This window comes from Anolis carolinensis, chromosome 2 (assembly GCF_035594765.1).
Source record: "Anolis carolinensis isolate JA03-04 chromosome 2, rAnoCar3.1.pri, whole genome shotgun sequence".
NCBI classification, from domain to species: domain Eukaryota; kingdom Metazoa; phylum Chordata; class Lepidosauria; order Squamata; family Dactyloidae; genus Anolis; species Anolis carolinensis.
The window spans coordinates 133397459-133408052 of NC_085842.1; the positions used below are offsets into that span (position 1 = coordinate 133397459).

At 43.1% G+C, this 10594-nt stretch overlaps 1 protein-coding gene across 1 annotated transcript in view; it reads left to right on the forward strand.

Annotated features, from left to right (window-relative positions):
• Nucleotides 1–10594, forward strand: part of nherf1 (NHERF family PDZ scaffold protein 1) — a 69752-nt gene that overhangs the window by 1474 nt on the left and 57684 nt on the right. The gene's annotated exons all lie outside the window — the stretch shown is intronic.

The following is a 10594-nucleotide window of genomic DNA, read 5'->3' on the forward strand; positions in this document are numbered from 1 at the left end:
TTAAGCTTGAAAAACATTTAGAACTAATGACAATTATTGTGGAGACAAGTCATTTAAATAGTACATTACACAAAGCTTAGTCATCAGTGATAAACATGAGCCAGCGAGAAATTTAAAAGAGGTCTCCACTAAATAAATAGATAAATACAAAGTCTCCAATAATGCCCAGGAGGAACAGAGTGGAAAGTTCCGAGTTGGTAGAGAAGTCAGCAGCCCCGAGCCAAGCCCCGTCTCAGTACTAGGCTGATGGTCAAAAGGGGGCTGAAGAATTGAAGTCCAAAACACCTGGAGGGCTGAAATTTGCTGTTGCCTGATCTACACTGTAAGGCTAATGCATTTGTGACACCCCTTTCATTTCCCTGGCTCAATGCTATGGCATCCTAGGAGCTGTAGTTTGCGGAGGCACCAGCACTTTTCAGCAGAGAAGTCCTTGGGAAAATTATATATAGGTGCATCTACTCCTTCAAATGAATGTGCATTGACACCCCATTTGACTGCCATGGCTCCAATCTATGGGATCCTGGGAGTTGTAGTTTTACAAAGTCTTTAGCCCTCTCTGCCCAAGAGTGCTGGTGTCTCAACAAACTGCAACGCTCATGATCCCCATAGTCTTCTTGACAGTGTGGCGGAGGAGCCAAGGTGGTGGCAATGTGCCATGCAGGGTGGCTGGTCCACGCGCCTTGCTCTCCTGGTTTTCCTGTGGATCAGGAGCCTTGAAGCGGGAGCGCAGAGCCCTTCTGATCTCGCTTGCCAGCCTCCTTTGCAAGGGATCCCGTGGTTTTCTCCCTCTGTTGCTTCAGTCCTCTGATTGTTTTCTTTGGGTGCTGGTGAATAATCCCTCTCGGCCTCCTCTCTCTTCTGGCTCTCTTTCTCTTTCATTATGAAATGTGACCTCCTTCTTGAAAGCCTGGGCCACTTCCGCTGACTGTGAGCTGAATGCAAGCCCAGCTGGCAGCACTGCCTTGTCACAAATTGCAAAAGGAAGTCTGAGTGGCTAAGAGAACACTTAGGGCACATCTATACAGTGGAACGAATGCAGTTTGACACCCCTTTAACTGCCCTGGCTCATTGCTGTGGAATCCTGGGAGCTGCATTTTTACGAAGTCTTCTGCCTTTTCTGCCAAAGAGGGCTGGCGCCTCACCAAACTTCATATCCCAGGATTCCATGGCAGCTAAAATGGTCACAAAATAGTATTTCTGCAGGGCAGGCATTATTCTACGAGACAAACGCACCTTTTAGGAAGAGTTCTCAAGCCTGTTGCTTGGTGCCCTGCTCTGAGTCAACAAGATTGCCATCTGTAGACAGATCAGTGCTTTCTTTAGGAAACAGGACAAGGCTTTAGGTGGATGTAAGGTTTCCCCTTTTCCTAGTATTAAAATCACTTGAGTGGAAAGAAAATCTCATAAATTGTGTACTTCACATTTTGCTCAGATCTATTTTCTGGGATATGCCTTAATTGGGACACAGGTTTGTAGCTCCTCTTTAGCCGTGCTGTGTAGCGGGTTACACTAGGATACTCCAGTCCTAGTGTAGTTATTAACATAATTTAAACTATATAAATAAATTAAATCCAGAGCTTTTCAATAGACCAACTTTGGATGAGGTTTTTGTATTATGCTTTCTTTAAAATCCCCCTTCCTTGTGTTCCACAGTGCAGTTTTGCACTTCCTTGTTGAGAAGTAAATCCCACTGAGCTTGGAGGTGCGTAAATGGGCATAGGATTATGGGCTTAATCTCATGATTTCCCCCTGCGGTTACATCCGCTACCCATTCAAAAGACTTTTAAAAGAACAGAACGGGGCTAAGAAATTGTAGTGGTGCCATGTACTGTAAATCAGAACCATGGTTCCCCACTAAATAGAAAGGCAGAAGAAGTAGTGAAGTGCATGAAACGTAGAGCTTGGTTACATGGTTCCAAACATTAAAAAAAGCAATTCAGATGTGTTATTGTGAACAACATTTGGAACCAGTTTTGGTGAGTGGCATGGGTATTTTAAAATAGTATCTAGCTTTGTACAGGTAGGAACGGTTCTTAACTGGATACGCTTAAGTTACACAGCTCTCAGAATTGGATACTTGCCCTACTGAAAGACTGGCAACCCTGGTCATGCCCATTGCCATATCATCCTTCTTCAGCCAAGGTTCTGGCCACTCCCATTCCTGATACAAATGCCTCCTGGCTTTCAGCAGTGTTAACTGGACAACCTATGTCTTGGTTAGGATAGTTTGCAACCTAGTGTGTAAAGATGGTACAGCAGGCTTCAAAGGGTTACATTGAAATTAGTTAATGTTAATATGTTGCTTGTAAAGCAAATAACCCTTAAATTCACATCTCTAGGGCATATTTTGTCAAGTGTTAGAGACTTGGTGTCAGGAGACACCTTCATCCATTTAGTACACTGTGATTCCTGAGATTTATAGTTGAGTCAGTGGCATTAGAGCTGCTCTCTGGCTGTGAATTTTAAGCATTTCTTCCTAAACTGCAAAGTGTAGGATTCCATAGGATATTACCATGGCAGTTAAAATGAAATCATAGCAGACTACTTTTGGAGTAGAGGCACTTCCTTGTTTGTTTGGAGTTGAAATAGTTTGGCACTACTTCTGAACACAATCACTCTGTTCAAAAATACTCGCAGAGCTGAGAATCTAGACTGGTAATTGATCTATCTTGTCCTGGACTTGGGATGTTTAAAACATCTCAATTGGCATCAATCTGCTTTATATGTCAGGCAGTCCTGGGGCAATTTTCATTTAGTCAAGTAATAGGAGTGTGACTAACTTCACAGGGGTTGAATTAATAGTGTACTTCTGCCATGTATTAGCCTTGAAATCCATCCATCTTAAGGTAAAGGTTTCCCCTGACGTTAAGTCCAGTCGTGATCGACTCTGGGGGTTGGTGCTCATCTCCATTTCTAAGCCGAAGAGCCGGTGTTGTCCATAGACATCTCCAGGTCATGTGGCCGGCATGACTGCATGGAGCGCTGTTACCTTCCTGTCGGAGTGGTACCTATTAATCTACTCACATTTGCATGTTTTCGAACTGCTAGGTTGGCAGGAGCTGGGGCTAACAGCGGGCGCTCAAGCTGCTCCCGGGATTTGAACTTGGGACCTTTTCAGCAGCTCAGCGCTTTAACACACTGTGTCACCAGGGGACCACTATCTTAGTAATGCTTTAAAGAGAGGACATTAATATTTTCTTGAATCTCTGCAAATTGGGTTTGTCCTCTGGGACAGAAACGTGTGGTGCCTGGCTATGTGTTGGGCAGAATGAGATGGCAAATTATATGAACAGGGAGTGGCAGGACAATGTGGGAGGTTGGCTGTGTGTGCCAAGTGACTTGCTTGTCATCCTCTATCTTAGATTGTTGCTTCCTGGTGTAGTGAAGGAGTCTCTCCTGTCACTGTGGTGAAGTAAAATTCAGTTGTCTGTCAAGCCATCTTGCCTGCTGCTTCAGGCAGAAAAACATCATGAGCATATCCATATTCACGAGCGGCCTGTGCTTGTGCAGACCTCTTTATATGATCTTTTAAAATAAAAAGACTTGCTAGTGTCCCCAAAGTACTATATTTTATTCAATCTGTATCATTTACTTTTCAGATATTTCTTTTGATTTGCATATGTACTTGTCTCATTAAGTAGCATGGGTAGCTGAGAAAGTGACACCTTTGCGTTCTAATGGTTTAGTGTACTCAAACTTTGTTTCATGCACAAAATCACTATACTTGTGTATAAAATTACCGTCGTGCTATGTATATAAGGGATATATGAAATATAAATGTTAGGCTTCTAGGATATCTTTTAAAGCACATGTATGCAAGTACATAACCCCCCAGTGGCGCAGTGGGTTAACCACTGAACTACTGAATTTGCTGACGGAATGGTTGGCGGTTCAAATTTGAGGAGCGGGGTGAGTTCCCGCTTTCAGCCCCAGCTTCTGCCAACCTAGCAGTCAGACACGACTAGACTTAATGTCAGGGGAAAACCTTTACCTTTATGCATGTACAGGTATTCCAAGATCAGAAATCCAAAGGACTTTTGCTCCCAAACATTTCAGATGTGAGACAGTCTATCTGTGTGCATACAAAATGCAAAACATAGAGTCCTTCTGTTAACATCCCATGAAAGGGCTGGGGAAAGAATCCTATCTTAATGGTGTTTGTTGCCATTTTTGAACAAGGACGCTTTGACAACGCACCTATAATCCATTACCTAAGATATATGTGTGTATGGGTGGATGAGTGTTTTAGTGTGTGTGTGGGGGGGGGGCACTTCCTGATTCTGGAGCTGGAGACATTGTGCTGTGCCTTTGAGATGTTAATCTGCTATCCTGCTTTGTTGTTAATGCTGTCATTGAGATCTCTAGGTGGTAACTGCCACCTGCTGCTAAACTTCTGAAGCAAAGAATTTGCTCAAAACATTTGTGCTAATTAATCAGTAGTGATAAGGAGAAAAGAAAACCCAGTCTGCTGATTATCTCACATTTCATGGACGACAGCCTTCTGGCACGAGATGGAAGAGAGATGGAAGATCTGTTTTGGTTCACGCTTTGTGTGTGCCTTTGTGGGGAGGGTGTGTTTGACTCTTAGTGGTATATGTGAGCTCCCCTCCCCATGATCAGGTACATTGGACCACCAAAAAATCACATGCTGTATCTGACCAGTCTCAGTCCATCACAAGTGTATTTAAATGATCAAATGCACATACACAAAATGAAGAGTGCTGTTATAGTTGACCCCTCCTATGATTATTTATTTGCTTTATTTTTAGCCTGTTTTTCTCCCGATATAGGGACTCAAGACGGTTAACAGCAAACATTAATAACAAGAATGTATGTAATCCAACCTATACACTTTACTTGGAAATTAGCTACGCAGAATACATGGGCTTCTAAATACATTAGAGCCCCGGTTATCCAAGATAAATGGGCGGGCCCGATCTCGGATAACCGACTGGCTAGGATAAAGTGAGCCCTCGCCAAGGGACATCTCCCCAGATCTCCCTCAGCCAGGCCCTTGCTGGAGGAAACAGTTTCCTTCAGCAATAGCCTGGCTGAGGGAGATCCGGGGAGGCGTCCCTCGGCGATGGCCCGCCCCTTGGGAAGCAGCGCTCATGGGCCATCGCCGAAGGACGCATCCCCGGATCTCTCTTGGGGAGGGCTCATCCCTTGGGACGTCTCTTGCCATTGCTTCTGTCTAGGGAGGAGTGATGGCGAAGGGCTTGCCTGGGCTGAAGTCTCGCCCAGGGACATCCCTGGGCAAGACCTCACCCCTTGGAAAGTGCCTTGCCATCGCTCCTAGGCAGCAGCTATCACCGGGTGCTTCCTCCTCCCTCTTCCTCTCCTCTCGAACTCGAGAGAAGGAGAGGGAGAGGGAGGGGCGCCTCTGGCGGTGCCTCGGATAACCTAGAGCCTCGGTTAACTGGAGCTCGGTTAACCGGAGATCTACTGAATGCATTTTGCTTTTAAGAGATTTCATATTTAAGGATGATCTTCTGATGAAGAATGGGAGGTACAATTTGCCCTGCCCCCGAGTATTCCCCAGTCCTCATTCTCTGTATTTTCAGCTTGGTAGATAGGAGCCGCGGATCTGAAGGTTGCCGGTTCGAATCCGCAAGATTGAGTGAGCTTCCATCTATCAGCTCTAGCTTGGGGGGAACATGAGAGAAGCCTCCTAATAACAACAACAATAATAACAACTTGTATCCTTCCCATCTCCCCGAAGGGACTCAGGGAAGCTCACATGGGGACCAAGCCCAGTAATACACAATAAAATACCATAACATAGATACATTTAAAACATGTAAACATATAATCATAAAGCATATAAAATACAATAAAAACATACTCAGAACCAATACCAATAGCCTGGGGCAGTGGGTGTATTCAAAATTAAGGTAAGGCAATAAAAAAATATATATGTGCAGTATCTTACAATTCTAATGAAATGGGCCAAAAAGGTGCTGTAGCTGGGTATAGGTGGAGGTAAAGGACCCCATCAAATTCATGCCAATTAGTCAAACACACATCCGATGTCCCCTGGGCAACATCTCTGTAGACGGCCAATTCCCTCACACCAGCAGCGACTTGCTAGTCACTCCTGACATGATAAAAAAGCTTGGTAGATAGAAGTGTTGTGGAATTTCCTTTTGAGGAGTATTTTGTGTACTGTCCTGTCTTCCAACATAATTTTCGTAGTTTTTGCTTTTAGAGAAGTGGATGAAGAATATGATAGGAGATCTTATAGGCACCTTTGCATTCATTCAATAACTTTTTTTTACACTTATGCATACATATATCGATTTGTTTTGCAACATTCATGTATTTTTATCATTGCTCTCATGGTAGGCAGATGGATTGGTGGTGGTTCTTATTTTAATGCAGTTCATTCTGTCTTTTCATTGTTTTGGTTAAAAATGCATTTGCAAGCAGATAGCATTAATACTAACCTCATTTTTGAGTGGCCTCCACAACTCCAGAACAGTTCTGGCATACCTGTATGTGTGTGTTTGCGAGTACCTGGATCAAAAGAATTCTTGCCAGTGAAACAAGCATGTACATTTTTCAGGGTTTCATGCCGATTCCCTGTTATGATAACCTTGCTTAGCTGTTCTTGTTTTTTGTTGTTTTTTTTTTCAGAGGGTGAAGAACATTGTGAATGAAAACACACTTAGCTTAATTGACAAATTCACAACAGTCCTAATAGGGCTTCTTTTCCATTAAGAATACATCCGTCTTAGGCAAGGTCTGCAATAGTAACCATTGTCAGGTGAGACTCTTATTGCTGACCTTCTTCTTAATACTATTAATAGTATTAATTACATTTACATACCATCCTTGCAGCAAGCCTATAAGAGTATGCTAAGCTGAGAGATGGGGATTGTCCCAGAGTCACCCAGTCAGCTTCATGGTTGAGTTGGGATCTTTTCTCAGAACATGCAGATACACCAACTGCCTTTGCCTCCTGCTTAGAAAACTCATGCCTTCTGGTCTAATCACTAGTTGGTTGCTTTAACTGTTCTGATATATGGTAACTAGGGGATCTTTAGTCAACCTTTTATCTTTTGTGATGATTTGAACTCTGTGTTCGCTTTCAAGGATGAACTGTCTTGCATGTTTACTGGGGAATAAGCCAAAAATAATTTAGTGGGGTGTACCTTTGTGTGGTCAAATGGTTTGAGCATTGGACTCCAACATTGGAGATTAAGGTTTGAATTCCCGTTCAGCCATGGAAGCCCATTGAATGATTTTAAGCAAGCACCCTCTGGGTTTCAGAGAAAGGCAAGATTTGTCCTCTGAACAAATCTGGCTGGGAACACCTTAGAGATGCCATAAATTGGAAATTACTTGAAATCACACAACTACTATTACCTTTTGCTAAGCATCTCTAGCATAATGGTGTAAGCAGAGCTGGGAATTTTGTAGCCTCCAGATATTGTTGATCAGTAACTCTCAATACTTCAGGGTTATACTTGCTGGAGCTGCTAGGACTTGTACACCAACAACTTTTGATTCTTAACCCTGGTGTAAATTATTAAAGAAACCTTGACATTTCTTAGTGTGTTCATAGGCTCAGATAAGCATGACCTGCGGATACCACAATTCCACAGGTCAGCTGTGGATAGAGTGCAAGTTGTGTTTTACTCTCTCTCCCAAGAATCCCAAGGTGGAAACATTTGTCTTTCCTATGAATGAGCTGCTAAATCATTTGGATAATTTGCACTGCTCAGGTTCAACAGTATTGGACTCTGACCTTATTAGTATCACCCCCTCCTTCCTTTTAGATAGTAAAAGCTATTATGCCATTGACTTTAGAATGCAGTGAGCTAGCACCTTAGGAGAAAGTGGCATGCTGGACTTCTGCCCCCAGATCCTGCACTGCTGGCGTCACCCAACTGTACTTTATGCTTGATGCAGCAGAATCCATTTCCTTCAGAGATAGTGTGCACTTGTATTGCCCTAGCCAATCCATCTTTGGAGCAGCTTCTGTAGACATCCCTAGGCTAGTAGAACTACCATGACCTACCATATGATCAAGTGTGGGGGGTGAGGGGGTGGGGCTCTCTATAAGTTATTGGTATGCCACTGTTTCTGCTTTTAATAGTGAGACCACCTAGAAGAGTCGCATTTACCATGGATGAATGAACCAAGTATAGAAGTATGAGCTATGTCATCCTATAGACTTCTGGACAAAGCACTGAATTTTTTGAGTGGCCTGTAAGTAGGAGTCAAGGGAATTCAGTATTGATGCTTTGTTCTAATACAGTGGTTCTCAACCTGTGGGTTCCCAGGTGTTTTGGCTTACAACTCCCAGAAATCCCAGGCAGTTTACTAGCTGTTAGGATTTCTGGGAGTTGAAGGCCAAAACATCTAGGGACCCACAGGTTAAGAACCACTGTTCTAATAACATGGCCCGGTGGTGTGAGTGCCGCCTGGGTACAAGAAGGAGGTGTTCCCTGGGACAATGAACTTTGTGTCCTTGCAGAGCCATCACTTTGCCCCTCCTCTGCTTGTGACTAAACTGTTATGTTAACTATTCCCCTTGTTGGACTTTAGTCCTAGAACACTGATGGCTTCTTCTCTTTAGTCGCTCAGTTGGGAGTGGCAGGCACAGGTTTTGCTGAAAATTTTCAGTTGTGAGGAAGGCTGGTCTTGGGGTTTTGGCTGGCAGGGTGAGAGAGAGGGCACTCGGCTTAAAGCCACCCTGATACGGTATGGGATAGTGTTTAACATTAGGACTCTAGAGATCAAGAGTCACCCCCACTATACCATAAAGCCCACTGGGTGACTTTGACAAAGTTCCTTCTTAGCTACCTCTCAATGTTTTGTTTGGGTCAGAGAAAACATTCCCAATCTGGTGCCATCCATGTATATTGGCCTACAATTTCCACCATGGTTTTGGTGGATGATGGGATTTTTTACTCAAGATATTTGGACAGCAGGTTGGCATATACTTTTGGGGAAAATGGCTTCCCAATGTAATATATAACCTATAAAAGTTAGATTGCTCTTAATATTGCTCCTAAAATCCCCCCCTGTTGTTCAACTGCAGTTTCCAGAAGTCCAAGGAGCATAGCCAAAGGGAACAAAAGTTGAAAACTGCTGTTCAACGACACCTTGAGGCCACATGATTGCCATGCCTGGTTTAAGCCGTTTCCCTGTGAGTTGAAACAATGGGTTGTATTCTCTTCGGAAATACAGAGCTCTTCGTTTTATTTGAAAACATAAATTCTGTTTTAGCTGGTTTTTTCTGTCTGGAGCTTGCTTAATTGGTGTTTCTACAGTGTGTTGCGGCAACAGCAGTGAGTAGCTCACTGAGGGCTGGAATGTTAGCAAATTCATTGTAGTCTCCTCAGTACAAACAGAACTTTTTTGTACAGGATAAACCTTTTAGAGCAGGGCTACTCTTAATATATCACAAGGACAGCTTATTAAGGGGGTGCATGGAAACACAGCTGGTAGCCTCCTATCCTTTGATTGCAATGCACATTATATTTTACTGTAATTTTGATTGTAGCATGTGGAGTTTTGCAAATATAAAATAATTCAAGGATGCTTGGTTATGGAGAAAAAGATAACATATAGATAGGAAGACGTAGGTCCAGTTCTGGGCTCAGACCTTGTAACCCTCCCATACCAATTGTAGGTTAAAATACTCTAATCTTGATTACCAGTTTGTTAGGAGGTAGTGTTGCCAGGTTTTCAAAACAATAAGATGTCACACAGATGTCAGGTCAAAACTGGCTGGGTTTTATGAGGCAAAAACCCCTCCGGTAAGATCTCTAGACGCCCATGAGACCTCAGATCTCACAAGGACCCCAAAACTCACACATTGACAGCCTAACCATTGTGAGATAACAGTTTTACTTTGCTGGCCACGCAACCATTGAAGAGAAAAGGGAAGCATGGTTTTAAGCAAACCAGTGAGTTGAATGGCTGCATACTAAATGGTTGAGAGTTAATCTAGTGGGAATATGGCTGGCTTCCACTTTCAAATGCAGAAAAGAGGACATTGTGTATTATTCAGCTTTGGGGATGGACTCAAAATTGGGGTATCTCATATAAAATAGAACAAATAGGAATCGTAGTAGGCGGCTGGGTACTAATTGGTGTTCTCCTGCCTATCTTTATCATGACCTCCAATTTCTATGTTGATTGTGTGTTCATCTTACGGGATTTAAGGGGAAGATCAGATTCCTGCTATTGTCTCCATCCTTGATCAAAGGGAAGAAGTTATTTAGACTTGTAATAACTTGTATAGCACTGGGTTTTTTTCCAGGTAGGGAGGCTGTAAAGCTGGTATTTCCACTTGAATAGTCATAGATGGAATTGATGTGTGCCTTGGCTACTTGGTGGGAAAATGGTCAAATTTGTAAGAATTGCATTTGATCTTATCCCTGAATCATTCTGTCCCTGGCCTTGCCCTATGCCCGTGACTCCACCCACTTCTGGAATGTCCTCCTGGACAATGCCTAAATTAGAATTTGGCTTCTGTGCCAAAAGAGGTTTGAATATCTGGAATTTACCCAATTAGTCTACAGTTCTAAACACATCCTGCATTTAGCTTATAATATTCAGCAGATGCCACTGGAAATGT